The sequence below is a fragment of the Parus major genome, chromosome 1 (genome assembly GCF_001522545.3).
Source record: "Parus major isolate Abel chromosome 1, Parus_major1.1, whole genome shotgun sequence".
Lineage (NCBI taxonomy): Eukaryota > Metazoa > Chordata > Aves > Passeriformes > Paridae > Parus > Parus major.
In genome coordinates, this window is record NC_031768.1 from 77,323,986 (window position 1) to 77,341,554 (window position 17,569).

The following is a 17,569-nucleotide window of genomic DNA, read 5'->3' on the forward strand; positions in this document are numbered from 1 at the left end:
TGCAACCTGAGTGGTACAACAGAATTTTGGGGATCCTTCAGTGGAGAAAAAACTAGATACCTAAGCTGATTCTGAGCTGGCACTCTGCATCTCAGAATACTGGGAGTTATAACCTAAGGGCAAAAGCAGTACTGACAAGAGCTTGGGGAGTTTTTCCACCAATTAAGCAAAGATTTTGCTGTGTACTCCTGTGAACAACTTCATACACTCAATCTGGGAGATGCCCAAGCTCTTGAACAAGAATTGTTTGCCATGTTTACTATGGAAAAAAAATCAACTCACTGGTGAAAAATTCAGTGTAGGCCAGTAAAATATCTGAAAGAGGTAAACTGAGGCATATTCTTCCTGCTCACAAGGAAATTCCATTTTGCCCAAAGCTGATGACTACAGACAGTGTATGTTCTTCTGTGGGAGTTTAGGAGGACAACAGTTCAAAAAGTATCTAAGGGTTGATAGAACTCAGAGTTCACAAACTTGAAGCAGCATAAATAACATCCTTTCTGCTTCTTCCAAGCAGTTGGTGAGGGCAGCAACTGCCTCCTCCCTCACACACAGCAGTTTTGGGGCTCCAGGTCCATGCTACAAGCACACAAGTTAGTAACCAGGTCCTCTGGCTCCAGCTGAGTATGTCTCCTTCCATGTCCTGTTTCACCTGAGCGCCTCAGGAGCTGGGCAGAGCTCAGAACTGGTCCTCCACTGCAGTTGGCTGAATTTTATCTTTCAAAGTAGGAGGTTTTGGGCCCCTGCCTTGCCCTCACTGGTTACAGCAGGCCATCAAGTCTGAATCCGTGCAGGAATGAGACAAATATTTGAAGGACAAGTTAGTCCTGTTTCTACAAGAAAACAATGATTTCCTTCAAAGTTCATCACATATGCATGAAGGTTTGGCTAAGAAGCAGTAACACTAATCAAAACTAATCTAACTAGCTTGGACAGATATGGTCATCCTGCACCCTACCAAAATCCCTTTACGTTGTGTGTAGCAGAACCTCTCTGTTTACACCTTTACCACACTGTCCAGTAAGGTTGGGTCTACTCTAGGCCAACTGCCTGGTAAAAACCATGAAAACATTTAAAACCGTTTAAATAGTCCTAAAAGCAAATAGTAAGAGCTAAGCACCAAGCACCAGATCCTCTGTAATGATTTAACTGAAGGAATACCAGACATGTAACAGGATCTCTAACTGCAGTCTGCAAAAACATTGGCACTCTGTGCTCAGATCCTCAGTTCCTGTTCTCAGATTGCCACAATACAATACACTCCTTTTCTTCCAGTGGTGGAGAGATAAACCCTGTTTGTAAGAGTTGTTATTCCCACTTAGCTTTGTGCAATGGTGATGAAGCCAAGTGGGAGTGCATAGGGCTGCAAGCAGTCTTAATTTCTTGAGCCAAACCTGAGCTCCATAAAATCAAACTTGGACTGGCAGTGTTTATATAGGACAGCATGTGGTCCTGCTCTGGTGTGTGAGGTAAGCATCAATACTTCTCAGCTCTGTAGAGAGGAAATAGGAAGTACTTTAATTGCATGCATCTTTAATTCCCTTTATTTTTTGGATTATTGTGTGGGTCAAACCCACTACAAGCCACAAAGTTTTACATTTGTTACAGCCTGCTACTTCTAGATCTAGCAGAGATCTAGGCTTTCAATGTTCTCCAAAAATTTCTTGAAATATTTTGGATTTCTAAAGGGTTTCTCTTCCTTCAGGTGAAATTTGAGCACACACCTTCAATGGTAAGGGCTTCACAGGGGCTCAGAACTGCATCTTGCCCTCTATGTCTCATTCCGCCCCACAACTGGAAGGCTAGAGCAAGTACCCCAAAGTCAACACAGTTAATTACCTTTGGTGGAACTGGGGTCAATATCTGTCCTTCCTATGCACTTTCCACTTTCTATTGAAAAATTCTTTATGGACTGCCAGAGTCTCTTTGCTGGTGGGCTGGCTTTAAAATATTTCTCTTCTTGGTAGTAAACTGCCTTTTCTACTGTTTCCTCTGTTAATGTCTAGATTTTGTAGGGTACCTTCATAGGTGGTCTAATTTAGGCCAGATGCACACAGTTGTTAACAAATCCGTGATGATGTAGAAAAGCCCTACATTTAGAAACACCTAATAGGGTATTTGAATAGTTAAAATTAAAAAGAAAAAAAGGGAAAAAAATTAAACAAAATAAAAGTAAAATGAAGCTCTGCTCTATAAGTCTATACACTGCCAGTAAAATAACTCAGGAAAAGGTGACTGCTGAAACCAGCATCAGGATTTAGGTACAACAAACAAGTGGGAAGTAATCCTGATAGTAAATCACCCCAAACACAGATGCCCAGCTGAATGCTATACAAGCTCAGAGGCGCTTTGAGATCCAGGCTCAACAAATCACTCCAGATTCAGTTGTCACATTCATTGGGATAACACCTTAGGAAACCTAGGGAAACAGAGCAGTGCATTTTTTCAATCCCATTTGAAGCATTCCAGCTGTAATACTAAAACTCATTTTCAGAAAAGCATTTGCTGACCTCCAGAAAATACTGCAATTGCTGGAAATGCTCGGTAGTCTTCCTGAGTCCACATCCCCTGGGGTGATGGACTAAATCCGGCCTCAATTTTAACAAGGAAAGGGTTTGTGAGTGCTGACTAGTAAGCTCACCTTTGCATACCTGTTGAGGTTAGCTGTCTAAAGGAACTGTTCCTCATGGTGGCACAGGAGGTGAGGTGCACAGCTGTTCAAGAAATGCACAAAATCCATTAAGTAGCAAATACTTCCCAAGCTGTAACCACCTAAGCCCCCAACACACACACTTGGAAGGTGGAGGCTGACATTCTATGATACCACAACTGAGACATTTCCCTAAACTATCTTAAAATCTTGGAAAATCTGAGTTGCCTTTCATAACATGAAGTTTACTGTGAATGTACTTGAAAGAAGCCAGAAGAAGGCCAGAACACAGTGTCACAGACCACTTTAATACTTCAGTGTTTTTTCCTTAAAGAATGTAGAGACTGAAACACAAAATCTAGGTAAGGATATCCCAGGGTTTGCAGTAGTTTACATTCCTGTAAACTTTGCCGATTAATTATTTCCTTCTAAAGTAAGGAAATAAATCACCAGCCTTAGAATCACCCTTTCTTACCTTACCCTACTTCAAATGGGGTAGTCTAAACTTTTATTTGAAAAAAGCAAGTAGATGGTTTGCAAGTAGACTTCTTTTTCTTGCCACTGCTGTATCAGTACATGTAGAGAGCTAGAAACAAAACCATGAACCTAATTCAGGTTTCTGAGTTAAACAAAACAAAAGGATGAAAATACCACCTGGCTGGCTAGTCAGCAGGGACTTTCTGAGCTAACCTCCATGAGCTCTCAGCATATGCTTTTTCCTTAAAGTGGTCTTGAGCTGCCATAGATTGGAGTAGCACTATCTTAATTTACCCCAGATGGAGATCTTCATTTCCACCCCTCCTCCTTTCTCTTTTCTCTGCACCACAAATTTTAACCAAGTCCAGACTCTGAGAGCCTCTGGCACCATTCCTATAAGCCTTCAAAATTTACAATATTCAGAAGCTGCAGTAAACAGAAGCTGAAGATAGTGATGTTCACTGCTGATCCAGCAAGGATTCACAAAATAGCAGGAGCCTTATGACAAAACCATGTGAGCACAAGCAGATGACTGTAACAGCACTGCATTCTGATGCTATCTATGATTTGTTAGATACCCAGTTGCCCAGATGGCTTACAGAACCAAAAATACATTTTCAGGATTTTAAACCTAACTATGAATTTTATGCATGTCATAACCAATTGCACTAATAATACATATACCTTTGATTTTTCCCTTCCTCTTTCCAGGTCCTAGTAATTTACTGTGCATGTGGTACATTACTGTTATTTTAACCAATGCTCTTTGTCAAATTAAGTTTGATATCATTCCCTCAGCTTAAGTGATTTTGCCATCTGGGAGCTGAAACAGTGCAGGGAAGTAGTATAATAATGTGAATATCTTGTAACCTTTCAGTCCTACATCTTCCACAATCCTTCAATTATTCAAACTGCATGGCCAAAGTGCTACTATGCCTCATGTCCTAAGGCTGAGGGTATGCCTGAAGTTTGGCTCCTCTTGTGATGGTCTTTTTCACACCTTTTAGCACAGAGCTGTAAATTTAAGCAGAACTGTGAACTAGCACTGATTTAATGGTGATAACATTTCATGCCTTCACAATGCTCTGCATTTCCAAAGGACTGATTAAGCAATAATTAACTCAGTGCAGCATCAGAGTACAGGAGGTGGGTCGGTGTTTGCTGTGATTACCTGGCAGAAGGGGGCTGACATGGGCAGGGTATGGTTCCACTGAACTGCTGAGCTGAGCTGTGTTTCAGCAGCACTCCTTGGGAAGCAAGAAGAGCAAGCAGCCCCAGAAAAGCCCAGTGAGGATGAAGGTCTCCACTGCCACCCAATTCCACCTGTGCATGACAAGGTGTTGGGCCACTGCCTTCTTCTATGTGTCCTTCCTCCAGAAGACAAGGAACTAGACTGTCCATACTGTAAAGGAAAAGACACTGGATAGAGAATGGATTCCTTCTCTCAGGATCCTGGTACATAAAATATTGTGACAAGATATAACTTGCTAACTTTTGTAGATGGAATCACAGTTCGAGTTGAAAAAGCTTGTAATGCTCATCCAAGAGATTCCCAGAAAGTGTCAGAATGGCTTCACAAGTGACACTGACTCACAGGCTCAAACAATGGGCAAAACAGAACAGTACATAGTTGGACAAGGGTTAAATGCTTGCAATGCTAGCAATGACAAATTTCAGATCCAAGGATAACCAGGGAAACATCCTCAGACCATGAGACTTTACATGACTGTTATTTAACTTTTTTGACTATGACATGGAAAAAGTGTTATTTAATAAAGTTGGTAACATAAATATACACACAGTAGCAACTTATGAGGACAGAACATCGCTGATAGAGTAAATATCTAACAACAAAGACTATTGGTTTTATATAAAAGCAGAGAATGCTAAGGAAAACAATTATTAAGGCCACGTCTGAGTAAATAAAAACTTGCAGCCAAAAGCAAATGAAGCCAGAGTGATTGAACAATCATAAAAATGCTGAGTGCCTCATGCAGCTATTGAAACAACAAAGTGTTGACTACTCTCATGGGCAAACCTACAACATGATCTAATGCTTCATAAGCTGGTGTGTGGCACACCCAGAGTAGGAAGATTTAATAGTGAAAGGGTTAATCAATAGATCAGGTCACTAATTGCTATGGAGGTTTCTTTTTCAAAGGAAAGTTTTAACTCAGGGCTCATGTTTTTCCAGTGGAGTCTTGCCTTAGTTCTGGTTGATTCATGGAGGTCACAGATTTAAATGTTCTGGCTTCAGAGAGTGACCAGAACTTGTTATGCACCCCATATTATGCAAAAGATCAGGAACTTGATATAATTTCTAAACTTTGCAGACTCTTACTTGAGAAAACCAGCAGATGAGTGTTGTCCAGTTATGTGAGCACTGGGTTCGTAACTGTATCCTGAATTGCAGCTAACTCCCAAGGTAAGGCCTGGCTGATAACGTAATAACTCATCCTTTTCAATGCCTTTAAAAGCATGAGATGTTTCACATGCCCTCAAGGGTCTCAAACAGCACAAAATGCTGGTTTCAGGTAACCTAATGATGACTTAGTACTCAGTGTAAGGTAGTTGTCTAGGTCTTCTGGGCTACTGATGAAGAACAAAATCAGAAAAGTAAAATCAGTAAATCTATAAAATCAGAAGGTGGTCAATCCCTAAATGCTTTAGGCATTTTTTTTTTTTGCATTACTTCTCTTACAGTACACCATCCTCACAATATGCTATTGTTTTAATCTATTCTTGATCGTTACATGCAAAAACCTTTTGTACAACTGCATTTTCCTCAATTTCTGTCCATGTCTTCTTGTCTGAGAACCTGCCTCACATTATATATATATATATTTCATATAGTCCAACAATTAACAATTTCATATAGTCCAACAATCAGCCAAATCAGTCAAACAGGAGTTGACATTTGAAACTTTCTTCCTTTTCCTTTTCAGCTGGTGGGAATTATTTGCTGACTACACAGAAATGGATCCAAGGATCTTATAAAAGAGGTATGAAAAAGGGAAACTACTCAACAAAAGGCAAGCATTTGGGGAAATATCCATTTCCATGGCTAAGCCAAAGCCCTCTCTTAAAAGCAACAAGGTACAAGAAACAATCCTTTGTCAAAACAAAATGGAAAGGAACGCTGTAGTGGATTCCTTCATCTCATGGTGGGCCCTCACGCAGAGGTTTCCCAGTGCTCCAGACGCCTCCGAGCCATGCCCGGTGTGACATGGGCAGAGGGAAGGGTGCAGCCATGGCAATGCCATCCTGGCCCAGGAGCCATCCATTAGCACAGCCAGTCATCATCCAGATCATCCGGACCCCATCCGGGGCTGGGCTGGGCGTGCTGAGCCAGCACACAGTTGAAACCTTCACTAGCTCATTTCGGAGCACAGACATGCCCTATGCCTTCAGTCCCGGCCCTAGCACACAGAAATAATGCTGACAGCACTTCCATGGCCCTCAGCCAAGAGTTATATCATTCCATTCTTTTTAATAGGAAATGTATGTCTTTCTTAATTTACTTGCTGGCATCCAAGATTTTAGAGCTCCTTATTTTGATTGCAAGCTTCATCTTCAACTTTAAAAATCAGACATTCTCTTAAAAGGCAATGGTTTATATAAATGCAAAATCACTTGTCTCCTAAACAAAAACCTTTAATGCTTTAAAACAGAAGATATTCAAGAATAAACAGCAGATTGAGCTCTGTTTGCCAATTATCCACTGCTGTTGATGTGGAGGAAGGATGAGGAGAACTTCGTCCACAGTCCTAAACCCAGGCATGGGCTCCATGTGAACAGCATGCCCATCTGTAAACAGAAATTCTCCTGTCCTGTGTTGCCTCTCAAGATAATGATAAGTTGAATCTGTTTTGGCTTGAAACATTTCTAAAGATCTTACACGACAGCAGCTTCATGCTAGAAATGACACCATTTGCACTAGATATTTTCTAAGCTACCGTGTGTGTGTCTAAGTACTTGAAACACATCCACGTATTTATGGAAGAGAAAGGGAAAAATAAAATTTCCCTCCTGCCCTGTTAACTTGAGACTAGTGTTTCACGATTAGCAAAGCCAGGTCTTGATGAACTACAAAATGTGACGACTGGGACTCTGATAATCTGTATGCTGAAAGTTGCACACAAAGCTATAAATACAGAATGGGAAAAGCCAGTGATCTCAGCAAGGCAACTGCCAGTAGGTGAACTAATGGAGCAGACACAATATTAACATCACTTCTGCAGTCCTGTCTGGGTGCTGGTTGAAATGGGAAAGGCCATTATCACATTGACATCATCTCAGTCCTTGCAAGCACACTTCTAGAGAAAAATAAGCCAGAAGGGTCTGCCAAGCTTAATGGATCTTTGTTCAGGAGTCTTTTAGATATTTAGATGAACTGCTTTCTAAATTATGTGGCTTAGAAGTGGATAATTCTGCAAACTCAGCTCTGAGGAGCCTTTCTTGTGCTCAGACACTACCTGAAATCCACTCCACCTGAAGCATAAGGCACGGCATAAAGATTTTACTGCACAAATGCTTGATGCCATGTATCGTACATGGCAGAGCAGTGCTTGGATCCAAAGTCTCTATAAATCCATGTAAACTCTTGGTTAACACAATAACCAAGACCACTCCTATGAAGAGAAGATGAGGGAGCTGGGGGTGTTTAACCAGGAGAAAAGGAGGTTCAGGGGGAACCTTATTGCTCTCTACAAATGCCTGAAAAGAGGTGTGGGTCAGTCTCTTCTCCCAGGTATCCTGTGACAGGACAAGAGGAAATGGCCTCAGGTTGTGCAAGGGAAGGCTTAGATTAGATATTAGGAAAAACTTCTTCACTGAGAGGATCGTCAGACATCGAAATAGGCTGGTCAGATAAGTGGTGGAATTGCCATGCCTAGAAGTATTCAAAAGGTGTGTGGATGTGTCTTTTGGGGGTGTGGTTTAGTGGTGAACATTGTGGTGCTGGGTTAATGGTTGGACTTGATGAACTTAGTAGTATTTTCCAACATTAACAATTCTGTGATAGACCAATTGTGGAAGACAACCTAAAAGGGGGAAAACCACTTTATGTAACTCAACTCTTAATATGTATTTTGTGCATCTTCCTTCAAAAAGAGAACCCCTAGTGCAGTTGGAGAAGGTAATATTAACATAAAATATTCCTTACAGGCCCTTTTTTGTAAAGTTAAATCTTTCTTTCTGTAAGTTCAACTGCCCAGGAATAAAACAGAGGAAAACATCCAATTAAGGAATTTTCAACATCTCTAGTAATCATGTAAATTACATTTACTGGAACTAAAAACATCATGACTTAAAGGTCTGCTGTGTCTCAACTTGACAGTCAAAGATGATGTCAGTGGTCCTTGAAGAAGGTTGAGAATTTACCTTTTCCTGTCATATAAAATTCCCTTTTTCCTGTCCTTCATGGTCAAACAAAAATTGGACCTCAACTTCATTTTTTGGTCCAGAATTCATTTGTCTAGTCTGCTTTTCTATGTGTAATTGGATGGGGTGGCAGGGAGAGGAATTTCCCAATGTGGAGTAAGGAGTGAAGCAGTTCTGTGTCAGGTTGATCTTACTTCAATGACAATCTCCTGCTGACAGCCACATAGGAGTTTAGGAGTTTAGGAGTGAGAGAAGCACCCTTAGGAGATGAAATAGTGTGGCTGTGAGGATGATCAAAGTTACACAATCCATTAATAAGAATCCCTGCCACTGATTTTGTGTATGTGTAGGTGTATTATTTACATCCATTCACAGTATAATACATGCACATTGATGGTTAAAAGGACCACTGCCATGTAGCCAAATATTTAATAATTTTTTATGGTTTGCTCAGCCTGGGATCAGCAGATACATCGAAACATACCAGTAAGTGCTGTCTAATAGATTGCAGACCTCTGTGAAAAAACACTATCAGTGTTTCAGCAGCACATGGTACATGTGTCAGAGAAGTGCACTGTCAGCAGGACAGCGTCTGGGCATCTATCCACGTTTTCTTTAGTTTTAAAAGAGCCAGAAACCTTGTAGAGGCCTTGATCAAAACAGGATGAATAAAAACTAGGTTAGGCATTGTAGTTCTCAGTGCAGCTTCTTTCATTGTGCATAAAATGGTCTGGATGTCTATTTGTGGGCACGGGGACTGAGTCTGAGCATTGCTTGGGCACTTAGTGGGAGTTCATCCCTACAGTCTCCTACCCTGCTGCCAAGAGCAAACTGTACCTCCTCTGACAAGCCTCAAGGAAAGGATCTGCAAAGCTACATAACAAACAAGTAAAAAATAAAATTCACCTCCAAAGCACAATACTCTTCACACATAACCAGATTGCTTTTCACTTTTGTTTCCTGCTCTCTTCACTCTCCTGCAGCCTTGTTGTGCAAAAGTATGGGGAGAATCTGCCTGCTGCTACATTTTGGGTGTGTTTAGAGCCAAACTGCTTCCACGAGATATAAACAGCACTGGGTGCAGGAGGAGAAGAGGCAGGAAGTCAAACAAGAAGAAGGCTGAGGAAATGCCAAGAAAAGTTAGATATACCCTAGATACCTAGTGTTGGGTGCTTCTTCCCAGCACTGGGAATATGGTCAGTCAACAGCTGCCAAAGCCATGTTATAAGCACTACTGAGGAACAAGATACGCTGGAGGCAGGGAGAGGGAGAACAGAAAATGGACCATGAAACAATCCTTTTAGGTCTGAAGTTCTTCAGAACCAATGGAAATTCTGTCATTGATATCTCTGACCTTTGGATTGGGATTTCTATCCACTGAGGAGCACCAGCAGTGTCAAGGTTGAAACAAAGGCTACAAGATTTCTCATTAAGCTCAGCTGGACAGATTTTTGTACCAGAGTGGACCTTCTGTTTGTACCAGGACTAGATGAGCTTCTCAAATTATTTGCCCAAGTTCTGCTTGAGTGGTAATGACTCAGGGATCACCAGGGACCAGAAAGGCTGATCAGCATTAAAAATCCTGTGTCCTGTCTGGGCAAAGAAACTGGTTCCAGCTCCCCTTGGTGAGTGAGAAGGTATCAGAACTTAAATCTCATGCTTCTTAGTATCATGTCTTGCATCTGGGATCTGTCTTGTGTTTGTTCTCACAGGGTCAGCAGCTCTGCTTGTATTCCAGCTTGGGAAGGAGGTTCAACCACCCCATCCTGCTACGGTAACTCGGTCTCTGACCTGCTGCTGAGCCTGTCAAATGTCTAGATAGTGACCAGCTCTCTGGTGAAAATCCAAACAATAGACCTAACTGCTTCCTGCATTGTGCTCCCTTGCTGCTTCTGTGGCTTCTGTCCTGCCCTGTGACACATGCCAGGCGTGGACTAGATGTGGGACCTCTCTGGTGTCCCAGTATGGGTGCCAGGGACAAGCAGAGAACATGTCATCTTCCAGGGCACCACATGCAGTGATCCTTGCTCAAAGGCATCCTCCACATCCTAGCATTATGGCCTTCCCTCAACTCCTGGTTTGGAGCAGCAATCCACACAGGCACTGGTGACAGGGTCCATGGAACACCAGACAGAACACTTCATATCCCCTTCAATGGCTTTCTGAGGTGTACAGACTCCTTGGTGGCTGCAGGGAGGAACAGAAGCAGAGGGAAAGATCTGCAGATGGCTTGAAGTGATGTACTGCAGCCAAAACTGAAGAGATTCTTAGTCTTTTTTTAGGAGGCAGACCATGCTGGAAGAACACATGGGGAAAGGGGTTCTTTGCTTTGGAGAAGCTCATCATATTGTTGAAATACAGATGATAAATGCAGTTTTCAGAGCTTTCTAATGAAGTTGGAAGCATGGGAACAGGAAGGGTCCTTAGCACATTGCAGGGCTTAAATTACATTTTCACCAGTAAGTCCCAAGGTTCTTCAGGACAATAATCCCCCCTCACAGACAGGGAAATTGAGCCAGGGACAGAGACAGCTCACAGCCGCTCTGCAGGGTGGTGAGCACAAGGAGGTGATGCAGGGGACTGCCACACTCAAGCCTTCTGCTAGAATTTATCATAGCAAAAATAGGCAATCCTAATCTGTCCCATCCTAAAAGGGAAAGCACCCCCTTGGATTTAAACACTACAATTAAACAGATCCTTCCTGCTCGCTGCATCCCAGCACATAAAAAGCAATACTCCTTTCTAAAAGCCATTAGCTCCAGAGGTTGCATCAATAAAATGATAAAATGTAGAGGAGTTGCTGGCAGGAACAGCATGAGCTGCCCAGGCTCCCTGAGGCATCAGGATTACCTGCAGTAGCCAAGGAAAAGCTCAAGGTGCTACTGAAATTAAATCACCCAACAAGGTATGCTGACACACATGGCTGAAAAGGAGGGAAATTTAGAAACTCTGACTTAGGCTGTGGGTATTGTACCACCCAGTCTGGTGCCCTTTAAAGCACTCTCTGTAAGGATATGGCAGGAAGGAAATAAAGACGGAAAGGTCAGAGGTTCTTCCAGAGCAGGAGAGGATGAATTGCAGGTCAGTAATGAGTGGTGCAGAGGACATGTTCCCAAATGCTCGTTCCTGTGAATTGTCAGAGCCAATGATTCCTGTGCCCCGGTGGGCCAGGCATCACTCCACGATGCGTTATGTACTCCCAGAGGTACCAGCACTCCCTGCTGGGCTCCACTGGGCTGGGTAGATAATGGACTGTTCTTGCAACTCCAGGAGCAAAAGTTGATTGAAATAAGGAAGATGGACGTTTTTCAAACGAATTGATTTTTTACAATGGCTTAGCAGCCTGGAGAACTTAGAGATAGCACTCTGTCAATAAGCTTAGGAGAATTAAAAGTCACAAAGCTGTTGTATTGATAAGTGATCCATCTGCAATTATCAGAACAACTGCAATTACTAACAGGCACACACAGCCTTCACGTCAGGAAATTGCAGCCAAGTAAAGGTAGACTTGGAAAGAACAGTGTTTCTTCTGCTGCAGAAATGACTAAAATATCGTAAAACTAGTTTGTCTCAAACTGGTACAAAAGATCAGAATCTCAAATATATGTACATCTGAACAACTCATCCAGACAACCTCAGTGGAAAAGCTTGCATCAAGACATACTGCAAAGCTATTTCTTTAAAATTGATTGTGATTATATTTATGTGCTGAAGCATACCAGCATAAATACAGCTTCCCTCCAAATGCTGGGGAGCTTTTATAGGACTGTACTAAATAATATGGAGTAATATTCCATGGACTGGACTCAGCCAAAGAAAAAGAAAATTGCTTCAGGATATACCTTGGCAAATCAGCTTGGAAAAAGAGGTCCAGACTCCCTGGAGAGACGTCACTCACCACTGCTGTCCATTGGGACTGAGCTGCTGACCACTGTCCTGTGGACGTGACCATCCAACCAATTCCTCCACTGAGCAGTCCAACAGTCAAATCCTTTTCTCTCCAATTAGAGAGGGTGTTTTGGGGGACTGTGTCAAAGACTATGCAGAAGTCCAGGTAGATGACACCTCTAGCCCTTCCCTTGTCTGCTGTTGTAATCATTCTAGCATAGAAGGCCACTAGGTTGGTCAGGCAGGTCCTGACCTTGATGAAGCCACGAAGAAGATCTTGAAAGTCAAACAAAGTATTTCAAATTACATTTGAAATGGAAAATCCAACTTTCTACTTCCAAACATATCTCAATAACCATTTGAAAAAGTCTCATCACATCATCAGAGGCCACCACCATACAACCTCCGCTGCTGTCTTACCTCTTCATTCTTCTTCTCTTGGTGTCTTCTCAATCTCTGGGGTCACACAAGTGTCCCCACCCAGACTTAGCCATTACTTGGTCGTACTGTCACCATTCTGTCCCTCTCAGGTGTTACCACCCCCTGCTACCCAGCCCGCTCTTGAATCCAGCTAGCATTATCTTCTCACAGTGGTGGGGTTCTGGGTACATTGGGAGGGCCCTCTGACTCACTGTGTCGGTGTCCTGGGCACTGAGCCCTGCTACCCATCCCTTACAGGGGATACCCATGATACTCCAGGGAAAAACAGAGCTTTATAACATGAGAACCACAAAGAAGAAATCAAGAGGTATTTTTGCCAATACCTTCTGCAGGGTAGGGCTAGGCCTGTCATATTTGAGCTGTTTTAACTCTGTTTTCTTGGAATGCTGCTTTTCAGGCAATTCTGTATTCTGGCTGTAAACCTATGGCAACAGACCTAGAAAGATGACTGGGGTACGTGCTCCCACAGAGCTCAGAGATGTCAGGAATCCCTCCACCTCGCAGAGTTTATTTCAGTTTCTGTCTGACAGGCAGAGTGCCATTTGCTCTTTTGCAGTGAAAGAGGCTTCGAGGTAAGCTATCCTTTCCTGACAGCATGCTCTCCTTCTTCCTCCATGCTCCCCCTTACCCCTGCCAAACTGGATGAACTGGATACCTTCCCAAGATACACCCCAACTTTTAAAGCACTGCACTGCTGACATGGTCTAAGTCATGTCTCCCTTCAGCTCCTCTGTGTGCAGTGACACAAACTCTCATGGACTCCCAGGAGTGTGGGCATCCTGGCTGGCCTGAGGTTTTGCACAGGCTGGAAGGCAGGCTGTGTGCCACCAGGAGCAGCTGGGTAGAGCCAGGTAGATGTTTCTTTCTGGGGATGAGCCAGCAGAAGAGCTGGAGGCAGCACTGCCCTGTCTGCAAGCTTGTGCTTTCTCCATAGGAAGCCAAATCAGGCTATCAATCATGTTCCTTACTCTTCCATACTCATAGTTTCCACCAGCATCATGAGAGGTTTAGGATATGTTGTCAGAAGAAACTGGGGGCTGGAAATTACTGTAGCAGCAAGAGTGGCCCATATCCTTTCAGGATGGGTTTGGCACCCTTGACAGGGTGGTGGTTGCTTTACACTGGTGCTGGAGAAAATTGATTCAAACTTAAATATGAAGATCGTGGGGACCAAAGACAAGATGCTCCACAACATCTTCCACTCCTCCAATTGGGATCTGGTGAGGGCCCCACCAGGGCCATGCTTTGCCCTCATCCTTGTCCCCTGCACCCTGTCCCCAAGGACAGGGCTGCAGCACCTGGGATTTTGAGGCCCTGCACAGGCTCTGGTGTCTGGTCACTCAAATATACAAGAGCCATTTTTGTCACACAGCCTCAGTATTAACTTACTCAACTGATGTGGAAAAAAATTGGGTCATATTTTGAGAATGTGTGTGCAAATAACAGCTCTGAAAATCTCATTTGTTCTTTTAGCTTTTACTCTATTTGATCTATTTGATCTGTGATATGCCAGTACACAGTCTGAACTTTAAAACAAATGAGTAGGTGTACTTTTTCATCCAACACGTAATTAAACTGTGGGACTTGGTGGCATGAATGTTGGACGCCAATAATTCAGGCAAGTTCATAAAGGACAGATCTACCAAGGGCTGCTGAAAGTAATATTCTGGGTACAACCTCCAGGCCAAGAAGATCTTGGCTTTGCTATATCTCTTTGCTTTATCTTTTTGCTTGAACCCCTGTTATGGACCAGACTGAGCATGGACTGAGCTATGTGGACTTTTGTCCTGGCTGCAAAAGGTGGTTCTTCCCTCCACACACAGCAGCTCTGCCATGAACATAAAGCTCATTTTTCTCCAGTGCACCTTACCCTGTAGAGCCACACTTTAGGTCAGACATCAGCTTGTTCTGGAGGAGTATTTGCTTGCTTGGGTTTTGTTTGGTTTTGTTTTGAAGAATGATGTGGTTAAATAAAAAGAAGTGAAGGCTGGACTCTTCCATTATTCATCAGAGTTAAGCAATCCCAAACAGGTTGGCATTAGTGGGAGTTTCGTGTGTTACTCGTTCCTCAAGGAGACCTGCTCCAATGAAGCTAATCTGTAGCCTCAACACCAGGAGCCCATGTCTCTGACTTCCCCAGGGTATGATGACATGGAAGTCACCTGTGGCTGCTTCAGCCACCATCCAGCACGCACCCACCTCTCCCAAGGGCTCAAGGTGGGGCATGAAGGAATAGTGAGATATAGCTAACCCAGGTACAGCATGAGAGGGCTGCCAGGCTGCAAGAGAAAGGAGAGGAAGGTCAGAGGGAAGAGTGAAATCAGAATAGAAATGGGTACATTAGGTTGGATTTTCTCTTCACAAACAGTGGTACAGAGCAAAATGTGCAGGACACAGGGATGGTGATAGTCCAGCAGAGAGCCCATGGAGCCAGTGGAGATGTGCTCAGCTGTGCCAGTGACATGCCGATGTCTGATGCATCCTGGGGCTGACTCATCCTCATGCTACTTTGGTGGATCCCCTTTGTTGTCAGGGGAGCAGCATCAGCACAAAACAAGGAATCACACAGCAGTGATTTTGGGAGCTGGGGAGCAGTGTTTCCACTAGAACTGGCCTGTTTGCTATGGTCTTTGCTGTGAAGAATAAGACTGTGGCATGAATTGAACTTTTAAACCCAGACCGTTCAAGTGGGTCTGAAATTAGGACTGTCTTAATTAAAAATGAAAGGCTATTTTCAGCATTAAGCTACTCTTTGATACAGTTAAAGTTATAAGAAGGGAGACAAACCAGAACCTGAGCTCAAGCTTAGAGATATAGTTCTTTCACCTCAGTGGAACACAAGCTGTTTACAAAATTGGTGTTTACAATAGGAACAAAGCACCCTCAGATAAAGGCAGAAAACCCCATTTACCTGTGGAGAGAACTGGTAACAGGATGCTGGAGTTAAAATCCCTCATTCAGCAGGGCATACCAAAATGAGTTATTTTGTCCTGCTTTTTTGTCCTGCTTTCTGTTGATTTAAAATGAGATGACACAGAGACAGATTAGCTCAAACCACAGACATTATAAATTGCAATTTGGTCTCAAAAGCTGAAATGCTTTGATCTGCAATTCAGCTGGGGCCAAACTGAAGAGCATTTAAAGAGGGGGAAGCATATACAAGGGAAAAAGAGCTTGGACATAAACAACTTTTTCTCAAATTACAGTAGCTGACCTGAATAAGTCTTTGCCATCATTTTCATTGGATTTTAATCATGTCCACAAGGGAAGCTGTATAGCAGCATCTCCACAGGGAGATTCTAAGATAAACCATGGCGGTCTCTAGTATGTTCATTAACTACAAGTCTAGAAAGAATTTCATCTTTGCTGCCCAGATGGAGGCTCACGTTTGGTGTGGTCTTTCTGTGAGAAATGTGCTAAGAGATTTTGTAGCTGAAACATAAGCAATTTTTTTTTTTAACAGAGCAAGAAGATCTAGGATTTGTCAGCTTGGAAAGACCTTAAGGGTTAAGAATATGCTTAAAGTTAAGTAGGTGAGTTGATGTGTGCTGAAGCAAGAGAGAAACTCTCCTGTTCTCTGGAGAAAAAGATTGTCTATTTCCCCTTTGCTCTCTTTGGAGATTCCAGACAGCCCTCTCCAATCCACACAGAAGGTTGTGGAGTAAAAATATGGCTCATTTTCTCAGTGATGGGAGCTCCTCTCACTGCTCTTTGTGCAATCTTCTGATCTTATTAAGTCTTTTGCAACATCTTTTAAAACAATGTTTTGTTTTCACCTTGTAAGCAGACCACCTTTGTGGTCCCAGTTGCCTTGACATGTTTCACAATTCCCACTTTTGCCAGTGTGTCAGGGCAAGTCGCAGCAGGGGAGGTTTTCTAGCGAGGGACTGAGCCTGACCACCCACATGAGCTGGGCTGAAGCAGGGAAGTGGCCCCTGAACAGCTGGAAGTCTCTTCAAGCACCTCGGGTGCTGGGGCAGGAGCTATGCTGGATCCACATCTTTCCCAAACATTTGTGCAAGCTGCCTCAAGGCCTTGCTTCATCTCAACATCAGAGTTCATCAGTGGAGCCTCTCTGGAGCAGAGCACAGCAAAGATGTCAGAGGTTTTTTTTGTTTGCCACAGGTGGTTTAAAGCCAGAGGGTTTTTCTACTTCGCTGTGTGTAAACAAAGTGCTCCAAAGCTCTTGTCCCACTGGCCTCACTTTTGCCTAGCAAGCATTAGCACAGCCGTGTGAAGAACCGTTCCAGATCCATCAGTGCTACTTTTTCCTTTATTGGAGGTACAGTCATACCTATATTTGTTTGTAATGCTTTTCAGAGGCTTACCAGCACAGTGTTGCAAACATTGCCTTTCATCACAAGAATGTCCTTTCAGATGAGAAAGGAGCCCTGGACTGGCTGGGATTATCCCAGATTGGAGGCAGGAGGTGTTTGGCTGATGTTTCTGGTGGCGGCATTTTGTGATCCAACGGTGTAGTCCCGTGTCTGTCATGGAACTGAGTCGGTGCACATCATAACCCACTTGGTTGCTTTGTCTCAGCTTCCCTTTGGCAAAAAAACAGCACTCATATATCCCAGGATAATTGCACTGTTTAATGACACATGGCCCTTGTCTTGCTCCTCTTTCTTTAATTGCCCCTACTGAGGACAGACTCGCCTTAGAGTAGGATGAGCAGGATTTAATGCAGTATTTGCACAGGCCTGTGGGATGAAATGCTGCTAGCAAAGT